The 25,846-nt window shown below is 39.9% G+C and overlaps 1 protein-coding gene across 2 annotated transcripts in view; it reads right to left on the bottom strand.

The window, feature by feature from the left end:
• The window catches only part of FHIT (fragile histidine triad diadenosine triphosphatase), a 1,344,516-nt gene that overhangs the window by 1,291,050 nt on the left and 27,620 nt on the right, over nucleotides 1-25,846 (bottom strand). For both annotated transcript variants that reach the window (XM_046685108.1, XM_046685118.1), the window contains exon 2: nucleotides 20,487-20,535. The gene's annotated coding sequence lies outside the window, so the exon portion shown is untranslated. The remainder of the gene's footprint in view (nucleotides 1-20,486; nucleotides 20,536-25,846) is intronic.

The following is a 25,846-nucleotide window of genomic DNA, read 5'->3' as shown; positions in this document are numbered from 1 at the left end:
TTTCACTGCAATGACTTATTCTTAGAGGCCACATATCCTGAAATTATTCTACTGTTTGAGAACTTCCTTTACAGCTTTATACTTTATAAAACTTTCTTTCTTCAGTTCCCTTAAGAATCTGTAATATCTATCTCGAGACTTGACTTGAAACTTGATTTCACAGCTTATTCTAAGGAGATGTCTTCTTCAGCTTGCTAGATATCATCTACCCAGTTACATTCTCACTGACTCAGCAGCATCTTCAAATAGGCAGGGAAAGACTGACAGGATGCCGATGAAGCTTAATCCACAGGGCTCCTATTGCCTGGGACTCAGGACGGCTGGGAGTCTTTGGGAGTCAATGGTCTAGATGAGAGGAGATGCCAAGAAGCATTTCTATGTAAGCATTTCTGGTAGAGAGATGGCGAAAGGGAACCAAATCATTTAACAGTCATTGAAATAAATACTTACCTTTGTATCTAATTTTATATTCATAACTTTTTATTCTTTTTTTTTTAAAGATTCCCCTAAATAGTATGAGCTTCTGACCCCACAAAACCTGAATCTGCCCTGACACAGAGAAAGGCGTGTGAAAGTACTCCTCCTCTAGTTTATACTCTCCATTACTCAAGTATTCAGTCTATCAGGAAGCTCCTGGCCTTTAAAAATAAAAAATAAAGGTGGGGAGATAGTGAAAAGTGATTTTAAATGTACATCTTTAAGACTGTTGATTTCATTATGTATTTTCCAACACCAAAACACAAAATAAAATAAAACCTACAGAACTTTTTGCTCTTTGACATTTCTCCCCAACAACATAAAACTTTCAGATGGATGGGCCATCTGGGTTCTGAGAAGAAGGACTATGTATTACTACTGCTCCCCACAATCTCAGGCCTAAGTGGATTTTTTATGTTCAGATTAGTGAATACAAAAAGCAAACATTTTTCACATGACTAATACGTTTGCCTTTAACAAAACAACTCTGGCCAAAAATTATTAGGAAACAGATCAGCAGCCCCACTGGACTCTGAAGCAATGTAATTAGGTAGTCCAACACTACATTTTGTCAAAAAACTCTGACAACCTAATAACCAGATTGTCATCAGAGAGACATTGAAAAATGATACTCTGTTTGTTCCAGAATTATAATACCACTGCTTTCTGGGGTTTTGTATTTTGTAAAAATAAAAAAATAAAAAAATCCATCAGGGATGCATCCCACTGGTCTGGACAGTGTTGAAATGGGTCTGTTCCACTTGAGGGATGAAGTAGAGAGTTTAGCTGTTACTTAAAGTTTAAGAAAGAATTCTTCTGAGGATCACTTGCTTGATTTGAATCATTAAAACTCTATGTGTTAAAAGAAAAACTATAAAAGGAAATGTTTATAGCAGTACTAACTGGCATTTATTGGGCATTTAGGTTGCGCCAGGCCTCTCGTTCAGTTCTCCATGTCGTTGGACTCCTCCAGACAATCGTCAGTAAGAGGTGCTATTGTTATTCTCATTTTCAGAGAAGGAGAGGAGGCTTATCAAGGCTCAGGTACCCACTTGCACACCTCAAAGACACCAACCCCACATTCTTAGCCACTGGATTGTGTTGCTGAGAAGAGATAGTTTAATTTGGTTTTGATAGGGGTGGGAGTAGGTGTTGGGGGTGAGAGATGTTCTTTTCAAGAAAATCATTACATATTCAGCCTCCAACAAGAGGGTAATCCAGTGTACAGTCTGACCTGTAAGCCAAATCCTAGGTCTACTTTGACATTGGAAGAGAAATGTTATGGATTCTTCACACAGATATGCAATTAAATATAAAATGATAGAAATATTAAGATACAGCCTTAGGTTTAAAAATACTCTACTTCCATTTAATTAGTCAATTATAAGAAGTTATCCACTAACCTGTACAAGAATAAACCTCAGGGAGTACATTTCTAAGATGACCTTTGGAACCCTAACATTTGAAAATCTTATAGTTTTATCTATTAGGATATAAATGAGTTATCCCATGTAAATCACTGTCAAATTTGCAGATGCAAATTGTGTGACTGAACTAGTCAGTAATAACTAAATGACACCAATTTTTTTTTTCCAAAACATATGAAAATGTTCCACACTTACATGCCCAGTCAACCAACTCAGCATCATAGTTGCAAGGCACTTTAAAGTTTCTAAAGTATTTTCCCATCCAATGATTTCATTTGACACCCAAGAGCCTATATTATTTCTTAAAATTAAACATACACAAAAAATTCCAAATTTACTAACATAATGTTGAGCAAAAGATGCCATACTCAAAAGAGGTCACACTGTATGATTCCATTTATACAAAATTCAAAAACATGGCAAAACCAATTTGTCATGTTAGAGTCAAGATAATGGTGGCCTGGGCTGGGAGCAGAGTAGTGACTGGAAGATGGCACGAGAGGGTCCTGTTCTATATTTTATTCTGGATGCTGGTTCCTTGAGCATGATCACCTTGTGAAAATTCACCAAGATATATACTTTGGACTTGAAAGTGTACAAATCCTGTGAGTATGTTATTCTTCTATTAAAAGTTGACATAAAACAATCATTCTCTTCCTTCAGCAGTTTGCCAACTAGACCAGGAAGAAAATATACACTGAAAACACAAAGAAGTTTGACTTTGCAAACTGTTGAGCTGCTGACAGTCTTATTGGAACCTCTTAACATTTCTTTCCCTCAAAGCATCAAACAATTCGTATAGCAATTCATTATACTACTTCCTGTAATGAAAGTGGGAGGAGGTTTGTAGTCAATCATAATGATCCCCTACGAATTCCAGAAAATGTTTGCCGGGATTTAGGCCTCCGATGGCTCAGTGAGCTATTTGAGCAATGTGGCAAACTTTCACAATAATAGCTCATTAACAATTGTGTTTAAAAATGTAAACATTTGATATATTTTTAGAAACACCAGTAGTAATTAGGTTCATTTCACTTTACCGGAAGTCAGAAGATAATATGTTAAATAGATTTTCCATTTTTTCCCTTCTCAACAATCAATACATTAAATAGTAGTTTACATAAAATACATAAAATCTAGTTTTGTTTTCTGTTTCCATAAATATGAAATGTGAAGACAATGGGAGTCCTACTTTAGTTTCTCTTATCCAATCAGCTTCCAGTGTTTAGGGAGCATCGTTTCAAATTGTGGTTTGCATATCTTCCAAGACTAAATACCAAGGTTATGTTTGTATAGCTGTCTGGATAAAACTAACGCTAATTCAGGAAATAACAGTTGACTTGGTCATAAAAAGTACCAAGCAATGTATTAATTGATTCAATTGCCCTGTTCTTACCCAAAGCTAGACCACAAGAACTATAGGGCAGGGACCATATCAATGATGTTAACAGCTGTATGCCCAGCACCAAGCAGAGCTACAGAAAGAGCACTGGAACTGATTACTGAATGACTCACTTCACCAATCTTGATGCCAAAGTGGGGATAGCTCATGACTGTTACCATTTTAGCCCTGAGTTTCTTTAAGTTAGCAATGTCATATTTTTACAAGATATATGCATTCAAGTAAGTTTATCTCTACCATTTTTTCAAAAGTTTGGATTATTTTCCATTGCTTATACTAAATATAAGAAAAGTGAATATTATTAAATTAAAGTGATATTCTTAGCTTTACAAAACACCTGTGGGTGACACAGCAGCCTAAGTTACCTGAAAATAATTTCACATAATTCAGAAAATAATTAATTGTTCTTTGTCAACAGAAAGAAGAATTTGGTCCCCAAACTAGATAAAACCCCAACCAAGCAATGACCAAGAATAGCAGTAATACTAACGCTAATTACTTTTCTTTCTTTTTTTTTTTTTTTTTTGTCTCTTGCTCATCAACTCTTAGGAGCCTACAACGAATAAATAAACAAATACATACTGTGGAAACAACAATGTCTGCCTTTAAAACATGAATTTTAAAATTACTTTGAGTAGTAATAACCTATCCAAGGCATTTAGAAAAAGATGTTAAAACAGACCTTTAGGAACAGGTGTTCCTTCTAGTACTTCCAGGAAGCACCTGTAGGGGAGCAAAATTTGCCACCCCAAAATGTATCTCTTTGGCATGAGGATTAATTTAGGCTGATTATTTTGTTTTGTTTTGTTTTTTGCTGAGGAAGATTCACCCTGAGCTAACATCAGCCCCTAAACTGAACACTTTCAAGAAACAGAAGACTCACTAAGTTTTTCTTGTTACCTCCCCCTTAACTGCCTAAAAGAATTTAGATAAAGGGCCTGTTCCCAGAAGAGAGCTATCACCAGAGATATCTACAGAGGCTAAGGGCTCAGTGTGGTGGGAGAGACTCAGCAGGGCCTACAGATCAGAGTCGGCTCTGTGTCCCATTGTCTCTGCATGGCCCAGCAAACATCTGTTCACTAAACATTTGCTTTCCCATCTCTGCGTGAATTGTCTTCCTTCCCTTTGAACTCCCAAACCACTACCCTCTTCTGCTTAGCTGAAGATGGCATATAAGCCTCAACTGCCTGATTTGTCCTTGGGTGCCCCCATATTCTTGTGGAACCTCCATACATACAAAATTAAATTAGATTTTTCTCCTGTTAATCTGTGACATGTCAGTTTAATTCATAGGCCAGCCAGAAGAACCTGGAAGGGCCGAGGAAAATTTCTTCCTCCCCGACATACCCAACCAAGTAAATACACTGTGAGACTGGGAAAAAATCATACAAATCACAGGGCAGAAAGGAGCCCAAGATATCACCTGGCTTGTCATGTGCACAATACCAGAAAGTTTCATTTAATTCCACCATCAGAGGCTGCTCTTATTTGCCTGGGTTCTCTCTCTCGGCTCTGGCTGACAACAGACCCACTCAAAGATCAAAAACCCTACCAACTAGCCTAAGGCTGGCAACTCCCTGAATCCTCCACATCATGCCCACTGAAAATTGCAGTAACTTGTTCTCTGTCCTAGCCTAACTGCTATTTCAGAGAAAAACTTCTTTTTGTTTCGACAATTTTTCCTGTCCCTTGAAAAAATGGTTCAGGATTAGATTCAGGTGCTATTTTTGGTACATGAAATAAATATTCTATTTATTCTATTACACTTCTGTTTCATAATTGTATGATTAGGTGGTTGCTACTATTCATTCTGGCTGCTTTAGATACCATGACTGCTTCATATAATCTAAGCAGCATTAGTCCATGCTCACATGAGCATTTAATGAAGAAGAACCCTGTGGCTACATGCCTCATGGTTACATCAAACTGGATACTACAAAGCAGGAATTACTTTCTCTGAAGTGTAACCATTAACTAAAAGAGAAAAGCCTGGTGTGACTTGAGTCATCTGTGACATGGCTCATCTGTGACACAAGTCATCTGTAACAGGGGTCAATCACAATCTTATAGGGTGAAGTAGGTGGCTACCTATGAAGTAAGATTTCAGGGGTGTTCTCTCCACCCTGACTGATTAAATTCTCTTCCTGTGAGACAAAAGGCAGTATTGCACAAAGACAAAATTTGAAATGCAAATACACCCAGATAAATTGTTCTAAAACTGTAGTCATTCACATACTCCTTTCAGGATTCCTATAATATCTGTGAACAAATGTTTGGTCATTAATACAATATTTTTCTTTTAATCAACTCAATTTTGCCAACCTAAATTAATTTTTGAAAGACAATTTTACATCACCACTGTAAATATCCAATATTGGGGCCAGCCCCCTGGCTGAGTGGTTAAGTTCACGTGCTCTGCTTTGGTGGCCCAGGGTTTTGCCGGTTCGGCTCCTGGGCGCAGACCTAGCACCACTCATCAAGCCGTGCTGAGGCAGCATCTCACATAGCAGAACTAGAAGGACCTACAACTAGAATATACAACTATGTACTGCAGGGCTTTGGGGAGAAGAAGAAGGAGAAAAAGAAGATTGGCAACAGATGTTAGCTCAGGTGCCAATAAAAAAGAAAATGTTATCTTTAAAAAAAAACATATCCAATATCATTTGTATACAGCCAATATCACTTGCCATAAATAGAAGGAAACTTAAGAAAATTAATGTGACTAACCCAAAAAGTGCTCACTCATGTACTATGTAAAATCATCTCATATACCACATGAAATACTGTAATAAATTGTTCATTTAAACTCACACTAAAGAGTATCAGAATTCTCAGCCACCCTACATCCTGTTCTCTGATTAAAGAAGGAGGGACCACCAAAAAGAAGTAGGAAGGGCACTGAGAACCTGAAGGAGCATGTGTGAAGGCCAGGTGCTCAGGGCAGAGTTGGGTGGATGTCACAAGCTATGAGAAGTAAGGATACAAAAGAGCAGGCTGTTGCCCACCTCACAATTGTTTATATCTGGGGCTGTCCCTGCATATGTGTCATAGAGGAAGTCTGCTGTTCTGTTTGATCTGAAGGTCCTTCCTCCACTTCTATGCACCATCTCTTTCAGACATACACGTCTGAGCTCACAAATTACCCATCACAGAGAAATCGCATGCTGTTAATAGGTCTCTTCATTGTAGCTGACAGTGCAGAACAAATGCTGGTCGTTGTACTGAGACCAAATTTCTGGAATACTAACAGGGGTTCCCAATAGGAGGAGACACATTACCTAGAGGTCACCCCAATAACTCCTGGAGCAAGCTCCTGAATTCTGCTGCTTCTTGCCACATTCACAACAAAACACCGTAGGTTCTAACTCTCCCTGGATATCCTCCTTTCAGAGATTCTCAATTATCTGATCATTTTTCCATTGCTCTTAACACCTAGCTCTCAGCAAAACAGGTGCCCAATTTATAGAAAAAGCAAGTGAGTGAATCTGAATGAATCAACCATAAATGAATGAATGAACGAATGAATGAAAAGAGATTAGTTCTGCAGAAAGGAGCACCTGCATGCCTGAGGCATGGCCCCACATTATCCCAATCCCTCCAAAGTCATCAAGGAACAGAGCACAAATCCCATCAGTATCACTCTGCCTTTTCAGAGAAATTACAAGTTCTCCTTCCCTTGCCCTAGCTGGACAAAGATCTGCTGCAAAAAATAGAGTTATTTTTCAAAGTGCCTCTTTCGTACTAACTGTGCAATTTTAGTCAAGTTACTTAACTTCTCTAAACTTCCATTCCCTCATCTGATAAATTCTGAAGAATAATATCTGCCTTATGAATTGTGATAAGGATTAAACAAAAGAATTCAACAAAAGTGACTACCACATTGCCTAGAGTATAGAATAAGCTAAAGATGCAGGCTACATTTTTGGACCAGATCACAATACCATGGTAAATGTCAACGGCATAATGGTTCCACATTGTTATAACATAATATCCACATGCTTTCATTCACTGTCCTAGTATCTTCCCTGTTGGCCAGTATCAGAGTTTTTAATGTTTAGAGAGAGAACGAAGCAGGTTAGCAGGTCCCAGCGGCACAAACAGGCACAGTATCATGTGCAAACCATTCTTCATAAATGCATCTTAACAAATGTGTCCTGGGTTGCTGATGACAACAATTCATTCCCATTTTGAAGCCCCCTGCATGTTTCACTTCTTTCTCACTCTGAATCTCCTACACTCATCACACCCATAGAGCTCCCCTCATTTCTACATCAGAAGGATGAGCACCTGCAGCCACAGGAGGGGAAGTTTAGGACCTGAAGCCTGTAATATTTTTCAGACAGAAAACACTCTCTCAATCCCTCTACCCAGGAGATGGTAAACTACTCTGACATCTCAGCTGTTGCCCCTCCAAGCAGATTCACACGCCTCTCGGCTAAGACCCCCTTTGGGCTGGCATCTGATCATGTTTACAGTTATTCATTATGACTGGCTATACACAGATAGTGCCTTTGGTGTCAAACCAAATGGCCCCACAGACCCCTAGTCCAAGACAGCTGGAAGATACAGACATATATTAAATAAGACACAGATAGGAAAATCACATTCACTTCCTTGAGATGGAGAGAGACTGAAGCAGACCTGCTAGAGTGCTCCAGAGCTCCAGTGCAGGAAGGCCCACAGCAAGCAGAATGGGATCAAAAATCTGAGGTGCTTTGGGGTCACAAAGCTTGCCAGAACTGTGAGTGCTTGCTAGCAAATATGCCAGCAAGGAAAAAGATGAACTGTTTCGCAGGAGGATCATCTTGAACCAGAAGGACCAGTACGCATTCTAAGTGCCAGGGCACATTCCTGAACCTTTCAGCCCGTGCACATCTATTCTGATTCCGTGCACCTCCCTGTGGAAGAATCTCTCCAAGAACACAAAGTGGAGAAGTGCCCTTTGCCACCTGCGATCATCTAAATGGAGAGTCATGGGGGGAGGAGGAAGATAATGACCTGAAGAGATGGCCTCCAGTCCTCAGAATCCACTATAATGAACACTCTGTTTAAACAAGGGGAACTCGCATTTCCTCAAAAGGCATTTAGACACAGTCACATAATTGGGAGCGAATCGAGGAACTCTAGAAAGAGCAGCACATTTCCCCACTGACACAGCTGTATTGAAAAATCAACCCGTGGCTCTGAGGGAAATGAGAAAACACAACTGGTGATTTCCAGCATGGCATCCAATCTTCATTTCTGTGATCCCTCAATTCTCAGTTCAAGTATAAACAGACTTTTTTTTCCCTGAAGTAGGAAAAGGATTAAGTAGGCAGGATGCTCTCTGAGTTCTGTGTAGCATATGTTCATAAGCTTTGCTTTTGTAGCGTTTATGGATTCATTCTGGAGTAGGGTTAAGCCGGAGCAAAGCAATTTGGCATGCTTGCATTTGCTTTATCAGGAGAAGCAAGCGCAGTCTGCAGGGGCAGCCTGACCTGAGAAGGCAAGGAAGCTTCCTGGAACCCTGAGGGGGATGCTGATTATTTTCCTTACAGGGATGCTCAAGCTGAGCCATCCTCTTTGCAAAACAGTAAATGAGCTTCATGCAAATTATCCTCAGGAAAGTGGTGGCCCAGGGGACAAGAGTGATCATTATCACGCAAACTTAATTTCTGGCCAACTTCAACAACCACCCTGCAGTATGTCCTCTACCACACAACCTCAGGGTCAGCATTCCAATCCATCCCAGCCTCAGGACCACATTCAGCAGAAGATGCGTTTTCCAAATCTATACCTCCATTTCTATATGCCATATCCACACAACGGAATACAGTGCAGCCCTTAACGATGACGTAGTAGAAGAATGTTTAGTGTTCACAAGACCATGTTAAGTGGAAAAAGCAGTACATGTCATTTTTTAAAAAACAAACCTATATAGAGAACTGACTGGGAAGAAATACCCCAAAATGCCATAGGTGGTCATCTCTGGTCAGTAGGATTATAAACAATTTCTATTTTCTTCTTTTTAGCTGATCCGTGCCCCAAATATTCTAAAATGCAAATGCATTACTTTCGTAATATGAATAAAGTAATTATAAAGTGATTTAAAGATATAGACTGACATTTACAAAAGGGTTCTTCCTCTGCAAAACAAAGAAGTATTTCCATTAAAGTAATATAACTGACCTGCACCATTGAGAAAGAACTACCACATACTTCACATTCACCTTTGTTATTAACACCATCACTAACTACTTCTTAAGTACCTGCTGTATGCAGGGCCCTGAGCAGGCATCAGTACTCAACTCAATAACTCAGGTAGTAACTAAGTTATTTACATCACTGAGACCTTACCAGTGTTATTAAAGTTGGAGAACCTAAAAAGCAGCATCTAATAGGGGTGTTAATCCATCCACCTGCCCTATATTACACCTTCTCAGAGAACCTCTGCCAATCCTGCCAAGTAGGATTAATAAAATTAAGTAGGCAGCCAGCCAGGTGGCCTGTGCCCAGCCCCCCGTCTCTTCAGCAAGGTGGGCAGCTGACCTACATCAAGCCGTTCAGATACTTTCCCCGAGGAAAGAGGAATTGGAGTGCAGTAATGCCAGTTGTCTCCATGAGCTCTTTGAATGGGGCAGAGGGAGCTGCAGAGACAAAGCAGACCCAACTATGCAGAGCAGAGCAGCCAGTACGCGGGGAGAAGCAGTGGTGAGCAGGCCAGTCACTGCCTTTAGGATGGAAATGCTGAGAGACAGTGAGGCGCAGACATGTTTATCCACTTACCTGTCCTTACCCATTAGCTCCTGAGGGTCAACCACTTCCTGGTCCAGTGCCTCAGAAGGCTCTCAGTCCAACCTGCCCTTGAATCTGTAAGCTGGCCTGTGGCCTTATAGCAAGTGCCCCATCTTCCGCTGCTTTTCTTGCTATTAGTTTTGTTTTGTTTCTTGAAAACAAATGCTTCCTAAGACATAGTTACAAGGGTCAAAACTATGAACCCTCTTTCCTCACTTTGCATGGCTGATTCCTCCCTCTTGTCCTTCCTTCAGAGCTCAGCTAAAATGTCATTAACTCAAAGAAGCCCTCCCTGACCACCCCATATGAGGATGTCTGCTCTGTTTTGCCTCCTATTGTTTCCTGAATAGGACTACACATAACTTTATATGTGCATTGGTTGTTTAATAGCTACACTCTGTCTCCCTCTCTAGAATATAAAATCACCAGCAAGGCCCATGTTTCTTGCACCTCATACAGCACGTTCCTGGCACATTACAGGAGGTCAATGATGTTTAATGCATCAATTAGTCAAGTACATGAGTACATATTCATTTACACAATATACAAATAATCATTAAGCACTTAAGATTTGCAAGACTTGGTCCTTTCTCCATAAGGAAGTAATGATTCAAAGAAGGACATTAGGTATATATGCAAAGACAAGAAATATCCACATAGCAGATAAGGCTGAGGGCCTATCCAACAGCTATCTCCTCTTCTGCCTTACAGGTAAAACCCCAATATTATTGACGTGCCCTCCCTCCACAAAGCCATGTGCCCAGAGAAGGTGAGATCACCCCAGCTCAGGGGTAAATCCTGATTAGTTTAAACCAGAGAATGGGTTACAGCTGCTCAGATAACCACCCCCTTAGCCCCTAGGGCAGCAGGGTAGGAATATGGCCAGGGCAGCCAGAGCCCCCACTCACACCCTCAACACACACACACACACACTAACCACCTCCAGCTGTGAGCAGCTGCTTCTGTTTACTTAATGTGCTGACCAAATGTTATATTTTCTATGTGTACCATAATAAAAACAAACTTAGATTGGAAAGCACCAATCTAAGCCAATCAAGGTAATCCCATCCTGTGTGCCAATGTCTGATGTGGAAAGGAGTATGTGGCTGTAACCAGCCAAATGGGACCTAAGGGGAAGCCTGCTGGAGGAGTTACGGGGAAAAGTCCCTTGCTTTTAAAAAGGGACACACAAAGGGGTCAGCCCAGTGGCATAGTGATTAAGTTCACACACTCTACTTCGGCAGCCTGGGCTTCACAGGTTTGGATACCAGGTGTGGACCTCCACACAACTCATCAAGCCATGCTGTGGCAGCATCCCACATACAAAATAGAGGAAGACTGGCACAGATGTTAGCTCAGGGACAATCCTCCTCACCAAAAAGAAAAAAATGGGGGCACACAAGAATAGACAGTCTGTTATGCCAATGGATGCTGCCATATGTGGAGATGGCTCCCCCAAAAGAAGCAGCCATCTTAGAATCATTAAGACAGCCAGTCTGAGGACCAAGTCAATACAGTGAAGATGGCAGAGGAAAAGGAGCAAGAAATGGAGACTTTAACGACATTGTTGAGCCACTGAATTAACAAAACTTGGAGCTGCCTGCCTCAGGCTGTCTTAGTCCTTGAGATAATTCATTTTCCTTATTCTAATGGGGTTTTTTGGTGTGTTCAAATGTAAGTTGGTAGAAAAATTCACAAAATAACTGACAAGGCTTAGCAATCTGTCAACAGCTTAGTGCTCAAAATCCTCTTCCTGCTGCACAGTGACAACCATCAAAGGCACCCCGGTGGGTCCCCAGTTGCTTGGCACCAGGGAAAAGTAGATTGAGGTTGGATTCCAGACATTGAAAGCCAGGGTTCTGTAATGCCTTTCTATCAATCATTACATCCATGGGGCTCAGCAGGTAGACAAGGAGAGGGTGGGAAGCTTCTTTTATTAATTCCCATATCATTTGAGCCATTTTGAGTTGACTTTTTGATTATCTGCAGCCAAAAGCATCTTCACTGATAAATCTATCTTCACATAATTAGCAGAAAATTTATGTGACCCCCTTCGAGCAAAAGACTCCGGAGAAAATGGTGCAGAGATTCATAATTCTGCCCACATTCCTCCAAATCTTCAGATGATGGGTCTTAAGTGAATTTTTCCCAAAAAGGAAGACAATTGAGATGCCAGGAAAAGAATTAACCATGTGATCATCTGACACTCTCTCCATCATGAGAGGCATAAAGCACCCCATGAATGCTGATGCACCACCTTGTCTCAGTGGCAAATTGGGGGCAACATAATTTAAAGATATCAATTTGTACTTTTTGTTATCCCTCTTGTGTACATTTTTCCCTTTCATATCTCAAGAACTTCGACAGAGTTTGTGTTCCCTATGACTCAGGGGCATATCCAAAAGAAGAAAGAACTAGAAGGCAATCCCTAACCCCCCAAAGTCTGGTCCCTTCTAAGGATTTTTCTTTCAAAAGCCTAAATTCATGGAAAGACATGTGCTAGATACCAGCAGAAAGGACAGGGATAAAGACAAGTTTGGGCTGTTTCATTTTGTTTTAAACTTCTGTTTCCTTTGATCTTGTTTAGGTGTTTAGGTTTAAGTTTCCTGATATTTGGTAGAAGCTGGAGGTTTTCTGGTTCCTTAAAGTAGTGGAGGCTGGCACCCTGCTCCCTGACAGAACTCTAGGGAGGTGATAGGACTTTTGATGGGGATGGTGAGGGACTGTTGGGAAAACGAATACTGGGGCCTTGAAACCACAGTGAAAGATCCCAGCGTCCTTTGCACAGACACAGCAGGACCACCCAACACTGCTTCGACAAGTAGCCTCTCAGGGTGACCAGGGTAAACTAAGGATTAGAGGACCTTTTCCTGAATGTTCTGTGTTGTGGCAGACCTGCATTACTTCTGCATCAATGACACTAAGTGAGCAGAAACCCCAAACATTCTTGAGATAGAACTTTCAACATTTAGAGAAAAGAAAAGGGACCAAGTACGCATGCGTAATTAAAATTCATGCATGCAACATTCAAAACAACTTTTCAAAATGAAACCTTTAAAATCAGCATGCAAACTTGGTTTGTATTTTTAATTGGCTTGACATGTCATGAGTTCCCCAAAGGACACTACACTAGCAGGCCAAGTTCCCACTAGTTACTCAATATATTCGCACCAAGTCCTGCTACCTTAAAAAAGGAAAACTAACTGTAAGACAGATAGCTCCACAGCTGATAAACGTTATTGAATATTTTCAAAACATTAAAATAGAAGGCAATAACAAGGCTTTTATTTTAATTCTCTCTAAATCATGCCACAACCATTCACGAGAAATGACTACATTTCTGTGAAAGTGCTGGGAATTAACGAAGATTGAATATAAAGAAAATAAGTGCCCAATATGCATGGCACTTTAATAGTTGGGACTCTCAAATAATACAAAAGCATTTTCAAGACACACATGGGCTATGAAGTGAAAACGTTCTGGGAGGAAGTCTTCTCTAATAATACTTACCTACTTCAGAGAGCGCTGGGAAGCTCTATTAACACCAACGGAACACTTTCAGATCTTCAAATAAAAGGACTATGGAAATGCAAAGTATTATTATTATAGTTCTGAAAGAATTTCACACCTAGGGATGAGAAAACCCCAGGCCAAATCTTACTGCTTCTCTCCTGCCTGATAAATAAGAAATGTCCTAGCAGGGAGGGTGGGAGTAGGTGGGCAGGATGGAAATCTAGCAGAACAAAGACATCAAGGTTTCTCTTTTACTTGGGCTTTGTATCTTCCTAGACGTCATTTTGGAGGACTCTCAGAAAAAAAATGAGTCCCTTTAAGGTCAGGGTTAAGTACAGGGACAACGTTCGCATTGTTTTTATACCAGATAAAGTAACAACCTGTGAACTGAAAAAAAGTAACCTTGTCCACTTCTATGGAGCACAGTTCCTCCCAAAGCACTTGCCAAACTTAAAAATGGCAGGATAAATCATTACCTGAATCACCTACCAGTGCGATCTCACCCAGGAGGTCAAAAGGCAGCTGCTTTAACAAACACCAGGATTTCTACTCAGCTACTAAGAGCACTGCACAAGACTGTCATTTGTTTTGCTGATGGACGGGATGGTGATGACGGTGGTGGTGGTGATAATGGTGATGATCATGATAGTGATGACGGTTGTTAAAAAACAACATTTAACTGAGTAAATAAAAGATCTCATTGGCTTTATTCAACAATTCCTGAATTGGGCAGCATCCCATCTAGCAGACAGAGAAGTGCCCCAAAGAGCTGTACAAAATGGAAGGCTTTTACAGGCAGAAAGGAGGTGAGACAAGGGAAGTTATTAGCAGAGTGAATTGTTTCAGTTGAGTTCACCTTCCTCTAGGGGAAGGCAGGGGTCTATTCAGCAGATTACCTCACTAGTGTTAACGAGGTAACTTCAGATTGACTGGTTAGGATGACATTCCTGGGGGAGGCTGAAACCACAACTAGGTTAAGTATTAAGTCTCAGTTTGATGATGTGGGCTTAGCACACGGGACTCCATTTTGGGCCTGTTGTTTCTTTTTTAACATGGTAATTATGGTACAGTCATGAGCAGCATAATGACGTTTCAGTCAACGACGGACAGCATATAGACAGTGGTCCCATAAGATAAGTACCATAGCGTAGGTGTGTAGTAGCCTATACCATCTAGGTTTTTGTAAGTACACTCTACGATGTTCATACAATGATGAAATCACCTAACAATGCACTTCTTAGAATACGTCCCCATCATTAAGTGACAGATGACTATAATGATAGGATATAGAACAGAAGTTCTCAAACCCTGACAATCAATGGAATTGATGTGGATTAAGGCTGCCCCAGCTAGAGAAGCCCAAGGTGACCTGGCCTACATGCCAAACTATACGACCCAGTGGACTTTTTTTATGGTATGAATTAGGACTGCCCCAAGGAGAGAAGCCCAGGGCATCCTCACCTGCATGCCGATCTATATGGCCAGATTCGTATCTAAAGTTATATGACCGCACAATAACCAGACCCCATCTGCACTGAAATCATTTAATGACTTTTTACATCATCTTTTCTTTTCTCCAGTAAAAATAAGTCACGTACCCATGCCTTATAAAATTAGCCCTAACCCTCAACTCAGGGCAGCAGCAGGAGCTCTGACCCCCCGTGGGTCCTGTCCCCACGCACCAGCTCTGCCTGCCCATGGGTCCTGTCTCTATGCCAGCGGGGGAAGCAGAAGCGGTGGCAGCAGAAGCTCTGACTGCCCATGGGTCCTGTCCCCATGCTATTCCACACTATTCTCTAAATAAAAGAGCACTACTGCCAGATCTTAAGAGTCTAAGAAATCTTTCTTTTGACTCCTCGGCTCACCGACCCCGCATCAGAATCACCTGAGGAGCTTTTTAAAACAGACTCTTGGTCCCAATCTCAGATTCTGAATCTCTGAAGGTAGAACTCAGGAATTTTTTTTTTTTAATGTAGCCATTAGGATAACAACTCAAGAGACAGTGTTTGTAAACAACATCTCGATTAAGAATGCAGGCTTTGCAGACAGACTAGCTGGAGCCTAACCCCAATTCTAACACATATTAGCTGTGTGACTCTGGGCAAAATACTCAGCCTTAAGCCTCAATTTCCACACCTATAAAATGAAAATATTATTACTGCCTATCTCATAAGGTAGATGACTAGGAAAGTAAACAAAATTTTAAAAGCATATATCAATTCCAAGAAAGACAAAAAGTTATATGTTAAAGAAAACATTACCAACCAGACCAACATGATAATGTAAATATTACATATTGATTTAAACAAAAATTGTGATATAACTATGTTAGGAGGCTGTGGGGACCAGAAGTGGTAGGAGTGGGGAGCATCAAAGAGCTATTGCTAAAATTGATATATCAGGGAAAAAGTGTATCAGCACATTATTTAGAAATAGAGAGTAAACACCAGAAGTATCAGAGTTGAAAGTTGCCAATTCTGGGGAGGAGGTTGGAAAAGAGAGAGAAAGGTAAGAGGATGGGGTCAGTGTTGCAGTTTTTTCAACACTTCCTTTTTAGTGCTGTTTTATTTTAAAAATGTAGATATGTTGCTCTGATAAAAATAAAAAAGAATTTTAAAAAATAATTCATAATATGTATAATATTGGACTTCTCTGTATACAGGGGTGAACACAAAAGTTTCTCAATTTACCAAAACATGCTTTTTAAAAAACTGATTGATATAATCTCTCCAACTGTACCATCAAAATGTCTAGTTCTTGAAAGCGTACAGTAAACACTTCCTATGCTCCTGGCATGCTGTAAGTCCTTAAAAGACATCTGTTGAATTGAGGCCGGCAGAAAGAAATATAATGACAGAAGTTCCTTTGCGCAATCAAGGTCGCAGCAGGGAAGAGCACCTTCATCTGGGGTAATTGAGGTGAATTTAATGAAGCGTGTGAGCAAGGTTAAGGGGAACCAAGAAGGGAGAGTCCAGTACCCCGGAGTTGGCAAAAATAAAACTCCAGACTTAAAAGGGCAAAGGGAAGGAGCAGTTACCAGGGAACGGAAAGAGCTGTAGCTGCAGAAAAGAGGCCCCCTCCAGGAAGCGTGGCCTTCCTTAGAGGTATACAGCCACTGCCAACCCAATGTGCTGTTAGGAAGGTAGAGAATAATATTCCAACCTCGCATTCTCAGATTTTTTTCCAGTGCCTTCCATGTGGCTAATCCAATGGAAAGCCAGAGAGCAAGGGAGCCCAGGGAATGCTGACAATAGAGGTTAGCCTGCTGGAGCACAGAGCCTGTCAAGAGAAGCAAGGAGCTGGAGGCACAAATAGAAAATATCCAGCACAAGCACTATGCAGAGTTTTGTTTTTATTTTTGTTTTCTAATTTATCTCCCTTTCCTACTCAGCCTCATAAAACAAGCTCTTGATTTTCTAATCTGTTTAATAAATATATATGGCATAATAATAATAATACATTGATGTTATGCAGCACTTTGCAATTTGCTAAGCACTTTCATGTACATTATCTTTGTATCATCCTCAAACAGCCCTGTGCAGTAGATAGGGCAAGGGTTATCCTGATTTTACAGGTGAGGAAGCTGAGATCATAGGAAAAGTTAGGTATCTTGTGCCAAATCAGAAACCTAGCAAGTGGCAGATCCCAAACCAGGAGGCATGTTTCCCAACACTTCAGCTATGGCTCTTTCCACCATACCACGCTGTCATGCCAGTTATTCACAGTAGGAGTGCAAAATCGATGTCCCTGTGAAAAAATCATTAAGCAGCTTTGTTCTAGGCACTGCACAGAACACAGAAGTAGTCAACAAACAAGACACAAGGAGAAAGAGAGCAAACTGCCCATTCCACTCTCAGAAAAGCACAAGCAATGCCAGAGACCAAAGTAATTGAGTTTTCAATCACATTTTACACATCATTGAAAAGAAGGTGTTCAGTAGGGCAAGAGAAGCATTCAAAAGAGAAATAAAAATTCAAGGGAAAGTAGAAAAATATTTAAAGAGTTTTGTTTGGAGATGCCAGGGTAAGCAGAAGGAAATCACAGTCCCCTCACAATCCCCATGCCACAAAGAGACCAGGCCCCAGAAATTGGAGAGGTGAAATCCCTGCTTTTCTTCTAATTTCCACCACACTCCCACATACACACACATCCTTTGAGAGCTTAGAGAAGCAGCCAAGAGTGACCTCTTTTTACCAAAAACAGAATGGTGAGGAGGCCAGCAAAATAGCCCATTTTGAAATACTAATTGAGAACTCTGCACCTTTTGTAATCTACTGCAAAACGTTCACTACTTATAGATGATGGAAGAAAGTAACGAATGCTATTTTAATTGAAAACCTCCAAACATACCCCATTTATTCCAAATCTAGCTCCCTAATGTGCAAACTTCTCTGTCACTTAGGGTTCCATGGTTGCAAGCAACAGAAACCAATTGGCTAATTTAAGACAGATTATTGGAAGGAAATTGGAGGCTCAGTGAATCCATGGCAGACTGGAAAACAAGGTTTGGAGACCATCAGTGGCCAAGACAGGCATGGAGGTTAGGAAATGGGAGGCGCTACAGTGGTCTCATAGCAGGTATTGTCAAAGCAGAATGCCCACTGGGAGAAAGGAGAATCTCTTAGCTCAAGATTCAAATTGCAAAGAAAGAGCATCCACTTAACCAAGCTTGTGGTCATGTACCCATCCCTTGGCTGAGTGTAGGTCCCTGAGTAGGGCCCCTGGTCACAGTTCCACTAGTCTAAGTACCTCAAAACGAAATAAAAGTGCTGTTATGAAGGAAAGCAAATATAAGAAAGATACAGGAAAAAAGATACAGGAAAAAAAAGGGGAAAGTGGAGAAGTTCCTCTCTAGTCACCAAGGCTTTCTTCAAAAATTCCTTAAGAATCTAACCAGCTATCAGTAAATTACTAATTTCTTAAAACTGTACTAATTAGTAATGGACTACACACAGCCAAAGAAAGAGTTTTCCCCGATGCCTACAAAACTTCAACCTAACAACTTTTTACTTCCAGAAGCCTCATTTCTCATATTACCTGAAAGTTATCTTTTCATTTGATTCCTAAAGACAAAGCAGAATTTGCCCTTCTTTAGTAAAAACATGCTCATTTTGGAAACATTATCCTGAAGCTTCCAAAAATGACAGACTTCTCAAAATATCTAATGAATGAATTCATAAGGATGCTAATGTTGATGATGATAATGATCATAATATTAACAAGAGCAGCAGCTGCTGACTCTACTGCGTACTTACCACGGGCCAGGACCCGGTTCAAAGCCCTCGATGCATAATAATTCATTTAACCTCCACAACAACTTTATGAGGAAAATAATATTATCATTCCCATATCACATTTTAGGAAACTGAGACACAGAGGGGTGAATAACTTGTCCACGGCCCAACAGCTAATAAAAGCCAAACCAGTACTAAATCCATGTCTGACTCCAGAATACCAATTCAACAGAAGATTTTCCTTGAGAGTGGAGGGAATGGACTGTACCGGTGTGAAAACACTCTCCAAGAGGAATGTGAGCAGCAAAGCTCTACCTAAAGATGGTAAGGTTCCGGAGACTGCTACATCACACTTCCTCCAATCACTTATGAGAATTTATTTCTAAAAGCTATCAAGTACTGCTTTATTTCAAGATGTGGTTCAATGGTCCACAGACATGTAAGTTATATGGCTGAAAATAAGAATTATCTACTGCTTAAGACAGTTTTCTCTTCACTAGAGGCCAATCATTACAGCAAAATTCCAAGCCAAACCTGCTTTCACACACCAGAATTTAGTCATCCCAAAATAAATCGTCACAATGGTATTTTTATGACTCACGTTTTGATTATTCAAAAGGGGTTTTCTCCAATTTCCCTAGAAAATTCTTTTTCACCCTCAAAATAAACATTAAAAATTCAGCCCCAGAAGTAGATTTGTCACAAAGTTAGGAAAAACTTAAAATATAAGGTAAATCAAAATGGCTTTTCAACTTTAACTAAAGTGGTCACGGTCATGATTGCTGTAATAAAAACGACAGAAAAAAACCTAAAATTGTCAAAAACATAATTGATGATGAAAACAAATGTAAAATTATGGCATATTTCACCCTGGCCACCAAAGACTCTTGATGAAACTGCAGCCCTATAATTCCCCAGAATGAATTCTTTAAATTAAAATACTTCATGCAGAACAGAAATTAAACAATGAATCAAAGAACAATGCTGTACAGTGGTATGCTTATAAATATACCTAGCAAAGAGGAAACAATTACATTTTTCCATGTAAAAACCAACTCAATTGTAATGTTCCACAGGAGGCTGAGTAGGTACTTTTCCCATTGCTTTGAATTTGGAAGTTCATTTCCTGTAACTCACTTAGGGTCCACAGTGACTAGGTGGAATGAAATTAGCTATACCAAACTAGCTGCCTTTCTCCTTTCTACAAAACTAGCTTCTCCACACAACTGCACAACTGACTTTCATGATAAATTTCATCCAGCCCAATTGAAATGCCACTCTGCATTTTATTTTAAATGCTTTATTTGACCAGCTGGTTTTATTTAACTATTGACCAGAAGTGGTACGAGTGCATTCTTTTTCCATCTAGCATTAATCTTAGTAAACTTAGCTCCATTGGAATGTCTTAACTGCTGAGAAGAAAGCAAAAGTCAGCAAGCGTACAATTGCATTTGGCTACCCTCAGCACATCATTTTATTTCCTCTTGCTTTCTGCTAACTATTGCTCAGCAGTTTTGCCTATGAGGGAGGACAAGCAGGTGGTTAAGGAAGTTGTCCTGTCAGCTATATCTTTAATCCAAGTGTTTAAATCTCTGAATAAAAGAAAAATCAATGTTGTAAAGGCAATGTTTGTCAAGGCCACGTAATAAATACACTCACCTTTACAGACTGTTCTCAATGGATTTCCCTTCTTTGCTGAGCTTCAAAACTACAAAGAGATAAAAACGAAAGCCCTGAGTTATCTGCGAGTAAAACACCAAACATCTTCTCTCAATGTCTCTAAGTAGCATTTCCATATACTATAGTATGTGGGGCTAGCCAAACCATTAAACCATTGATAAAACTTGTGCCTCGTATCTGGGGCTGGCCCCGTGGCCGAGTGGTTAAGTTCCCGCGCTCCGCTGCAGGCGGCCCAGTGTTTCGTTGGTTCGAATCCTGGGCGCGGACATGGCACTGCTCATCAGACCACGCTGAGGCAGCGTCCCACATGCCACAACTGGAAGAACTCACAACGAAGAATACACAACTATGTACCGGGGGGGCTTTGGGGAGAAAAAGGAAAAAATAAAATCTTTAAAAAAAAAAAAAATAATAATAATAATAAAAAAAAAAAAAAAAAAAAAACTTGTGCCTCGTATCTTCCGCACCAGAGGCCAATAAAAGACATAGCCATAAATTGAAAACGGCATACACATCTACCTTGAACTGAATCATGCAAACCTGGCCAGATCTACAGTCAAATCTTTTGGGGTGGGAACTCCTCAACAGAATTGGAACTACTTAAAAGTGTGGAGATGAAAATCAAATTAAGCATTATGTAGCATACTCGATCTGACCGAGCATTTTATTTTCTTATTTCTTCTATTGTCATCTTTCTTGCACACTCTATTTCCACTTCCATGAAAAAGCTTTACTTCAGAGAGCCTATTCCATTTATATGAGGTACATGGTCCTCCCAATCCAGACTTCACCACTTGCCCCCATGAGTATACATATGCAAGCTTACAGGCACAGCCTGCCTTTCTCTAAGTAGAGTGCAGCCTTCTCTCAGTCACAGAGAAAGTCACAGAACAGAGGAAGCCTCACTCCTTCAATCAAATATTGACACGTTAAATTAAGCTCCCTATGACCAAAACATACTATGCACCAACATGCATAAGTCAATATGATAGGCGATCTGGTAAATTATAGTTGTTAAGGAATAGTAATAACTTAAGGTTTCCAGGGGCTGATTCTATAGCAGTCCAACATTACTCACATGGTGACTCCATAGTCAAAAATAATTGGAATATGACTCTTTCTCATTCTTGGCTAGGTCCTAAGATCTCCTAAAGGTACAGTAGTTGGGAGCCCACTACTCCATGGTTTTCCCATGGTTCCTTTTTTTCCTTCCATATCCTAAGTAATTGCTTTAGCCCTTACTGGGCTATTTCCCTTCACATCCCCCTATCCCACCAAAGAACTCATTACCACTGATGCCTGGCCACCAAAGAGCAAGGTCAGACCTCCGGGCTGTGATGTAAATCTTGAAATATTAATGTAGGCCCATCCATGGGGTAGCATCAAAAATTTCCCCTTCCCTCATGTTATGTGAATTGCAGTGGGGGTGGGGGAAGCATAATTTGAGGAAGACTAGATAAAATAGGATAATATTGAGTTTTGTAAAATCTGAGAGATTTATGGTCTGACAACATAAAGACTGAGCTATATCCCTTTCCACTTGGAACACACAAAAATGCTAAATAAAATATAGTGATAATTTAAAAAATATATATACACATATATCTCCAAATAGCCAAGCTCAGAAGAAAAGAAGACCAATATGAAAAGATAATGAACATAAATTTTCTATAATGAAAGACATGAATCCTCTTGAAAAAGCACACCAAGACCTCAAGAAGATAAATAAAAGCAAATCCACACATAGATGCATCAGAAAGAAATCAAGGAACACCAGAGACAGAAAGAAAGTCTTAAAGTCAACCAGAGAGAAAAAAATAGACTCCTTGCAAAACAAGCTGTCATCAGCAAAAATCAAAGCAAGACAGTAATGGAATAACATGTTCAAAGTGCTGAGGGGAAAAAAGTCAACAAAAATTCTATACTCATGCTAAACCTATCAGTCAAGAATGACAGAAAAATAAGGACATTTTTCAGGGAAAAAAACAAACCAGAATGTTTACTGCTCACAACAGTTCACTTTTGCTGAAAGAAATACTAAAACGTATACTTGAATAAGAAGAAATTGATTCTAGAAGGAAGGAATGAGGAACAAAAAGCAATGGTGAAAAAAGAAATTAGCAAGCATGATGATGGTAAATCTAGTAAATTTAATAATACATAATGAGTATTGAATAATAATTACTAAACCCTGGTTATAAATAACCCACAGTAACAATAATGACCAATTGTTAGGGTTTGCAAATAAGGTGAAATGGGTGGTTGACCAAAAGCATATGGAATAAGGGAGGGGGAATGAATTCTTTAGGAGGAAGAAAGATACTAAGTTGTTAAAGGAATGCATTAAAGCTACTGATTAACTTGTTAAGGATAACCAGCATTTCTTTATGTATATAACCAAAGAGACCTTTGCATATATGCTCACAGAGATGTATGTAAGAATGTTTAGAGCAGAACTGCCAGAATAGCAATACTGAAAACAACCCAAATATCTATCAACAGTACAATGAATAAATACATTATTATAGATTCTTACAATGGAATATTATATAGCTTTGAAAAATCAATGAAACTGTTACACACATTGACATGGATACCTCTCAAAAATATGAGGTAAAACAAAAGAGGCAAGCCACAGAAGACTATATATAATATTATTTCCTATATACAACGTTCAAAAAGGCAAAAAGAAATACTATCTTGTTTTGGAATGTAAGTGGCAAAAAACTATAGAAAAAAGCAAGGGAATGATTTACACAGAATTCAATCTACATTTATCTTGAAGGCAAGAGAGGAGCTGTAACAGGGGAGAAGCTTTGGGGGCATTCTGGAACATGTAACACTCTATTTCTTGGCCTGGGGAGAGGTATCTGGATGTTTGGTTCATTATTTTCTTTAAACTGTAGAGATATACTTTCAAAAATTATTTTGTATGTATGCTGTGTTTCACAATTTTAAAACATATAAGAGTAATCACCAAAAGAAGAAAAATGTCCAAACCAATGGAGGGAACAATATGGAGAAAAGAAAATTCAATCAATTCTCTACGGAAGACTGGAATGAAACAGAGGCAAAGGAAAGCACAGTGAATAAAAACACGAAAGAAAATATTTAAAATAAGTTCAAATATGTCAGGGATCAGAGTAAATGGATTTTTTTTTAAACCTTGCTATGTGATGTTTATAAGAAACACATCTAAAACATAAAGAGAGTTTGAAACGAAAAGTATAGAAAACTATCCATGAAAAAACAGGAACCAAAAAGAAAGCTGGTGGAAATAGCATTAGGCAAAACAGAAGTAAGCTATTTGTATTGGTTATCTATTGCTACATAACAAATTATCCAAGAATTAATGACTTAAAAATAACAATTTATTATCTCTCATGGTTTCTACAGATCAGGAATTCTAACAGGGTACAGTAAGCCGGCTTTTCTGTATGCTGCAATGCCTGAGGCCTCAGCAGGAAGACTTGGAGATCGGGGGCTGGAACCATCTGATGGCTCATTTCCTCACACGTCTGCCAGTTGTTGCTGAGGGTTAGCTGAGACCTTAGCTGGAGCTAGCAGCTAGAATACCTACATGTGCCCTCTCCATGTGGCTCAAGTCTCCTCACAGTAGGGTGGCTGGGCTTCAAAGCCAAGAGTTCCCAAAGAGAGAGCCAGGCAGAAGCTGTATTCCTTCTGACCTAGGCTTGGAAGCCATATTAATACCACTCACACAGCACTCCACTGGTCAGGGCAGTCACAAACCCTCACCCAGATTCAAGGCGAGAGGACAAACTCTCCATCTCTCAGTGGGAAGAGTGTCAATCACACCGAAAGAAGAGCACATGGAACTGGATAAATGTGTTGGTGCAACCACCTTTGGAAAACAATGCCACAGCATTCTTCACAAGTACACATGGATCAGAAGCAAAAATTGACCATATATTAGGCCTCAAAGGTAGTCTCAAAAAATATATAGAACAGATATCAACCAAACAATTCTCTGATCACAACTCATTAAAGTTAGATACTGACTATGAAATGAGATTTTAAAAATATGTTTGAAACTAACAATCTTTACAACAATTTCCCTTTCTGAGGTAGGGCTGGACAGGTCATTGAATAAATCTCACTGCATTAGGATCCACATCCGGAGGCAAGGATCACTAGTTTGGTTGTGGATATCTTGCATTTGAGGTGCCTTGGCAACATCTAAAAGAAAATGTCCAGGTAAGGAGTTGGATATATGTGTCTGTAGCTCAGAGAGGAGGTCTGGGAGTGGTGAGTTATCTCTAAGAAGGAAGTAACTGCAGTTGTGAGTATGGTGTGACTGTCCAGGGAGGCGTAGGAAGAGAAGAGGGCCTAGGACTGATCCTTGAGGAAGCTCAACATTTAACAGGTGTGTTGAGAAAGAGGCATCATGTAGGAGAAAGAAGAGCTGTCAGGGAAGTAAAATAAAAACTTTAAGTGTCACAGAAAGGACAAGTGATATAAGTACTGAAAATGCCCTCTATGATGTCATTGAGGAACTCAACGAGAACTGTTTTGTGAACTGACGGAGACAGAATTCTGTTTGGAGTTGGTTAAGAGATAAGTGGAAATCATTAAAATGAAGACAGTGAGTATGGACAACCCCAGACACATTTGGGTGTGAAGGGGAGGAAGTACAGTAGCAACTGGAGGAGGACAAAGGACTGAAAGAGGGGGTTTTGCATAGTTCTTAAACAGAAAAACACCTGAGCAGGTGTCAAGATGATGAGAAGATCCAGTTGAGAGCCTGAATGCAAAAGAGTGAGAAAGAGTAATCAGTCCTGAGGGGTCCCAGAAAGTCAAAAGGGACAGATGGTGGGAGTGGTATTCAAACAGAGCTTTGGTCTCACCTTAATCATACAACGTCTTGTGACAGGCACTCATGCTATTGTTTTAAATTACCACTTTCTCCTCTGTGTATGTTTTATCACCTTAATTATTAGTGTCTAAACTCTTTCAAATTTATGGCTTTTATTGTTCAAACCAACCCCACCCTGCCTGAGCACTGTGAGCCCCAGATTCTATTACCAGCACCAAATAGTCATTCAGGAAATACTTGTTGAATAAACAAGTACAAGCGGATTCTTCAGCTTTTGTATACATCTCCAGTACAGAAACATTTCCTGAACATTTGTGCATGTGTATGAGCTAGATGTCCAAAGTGGGAGCATGTCAGGATCAGAAAACTCTTGTTCCAGGGTGCTTTGGGTACCTATCTCCAGACAAAAGTCAGAAATAATCACTCCAATTAGCCCTCTCTTTCCCATGCTTGCTTTGACCGGAAAATCTAAGGACCTAAACTTCTACAATTCAAGTGCAGCTGC

The sequence above is a fragment of the Equus quagga genome, chromosome 1, assembly GCF_021613505.1.
Source record: "Equus quagga isolate Etosha38 chromosome 1, UCLA_HA_Equagga_1.0, whole genome shotgun sequence".
Classification (NCBI taxonomy): Eukaryota; Metazoa; Chordata; class Mammalia; order Perissodactyla; family Equidae; genus Equus; species Equus quagga.
This window is presented reverse-complemented; position numbering and strand designations above follow the sequence as displayed.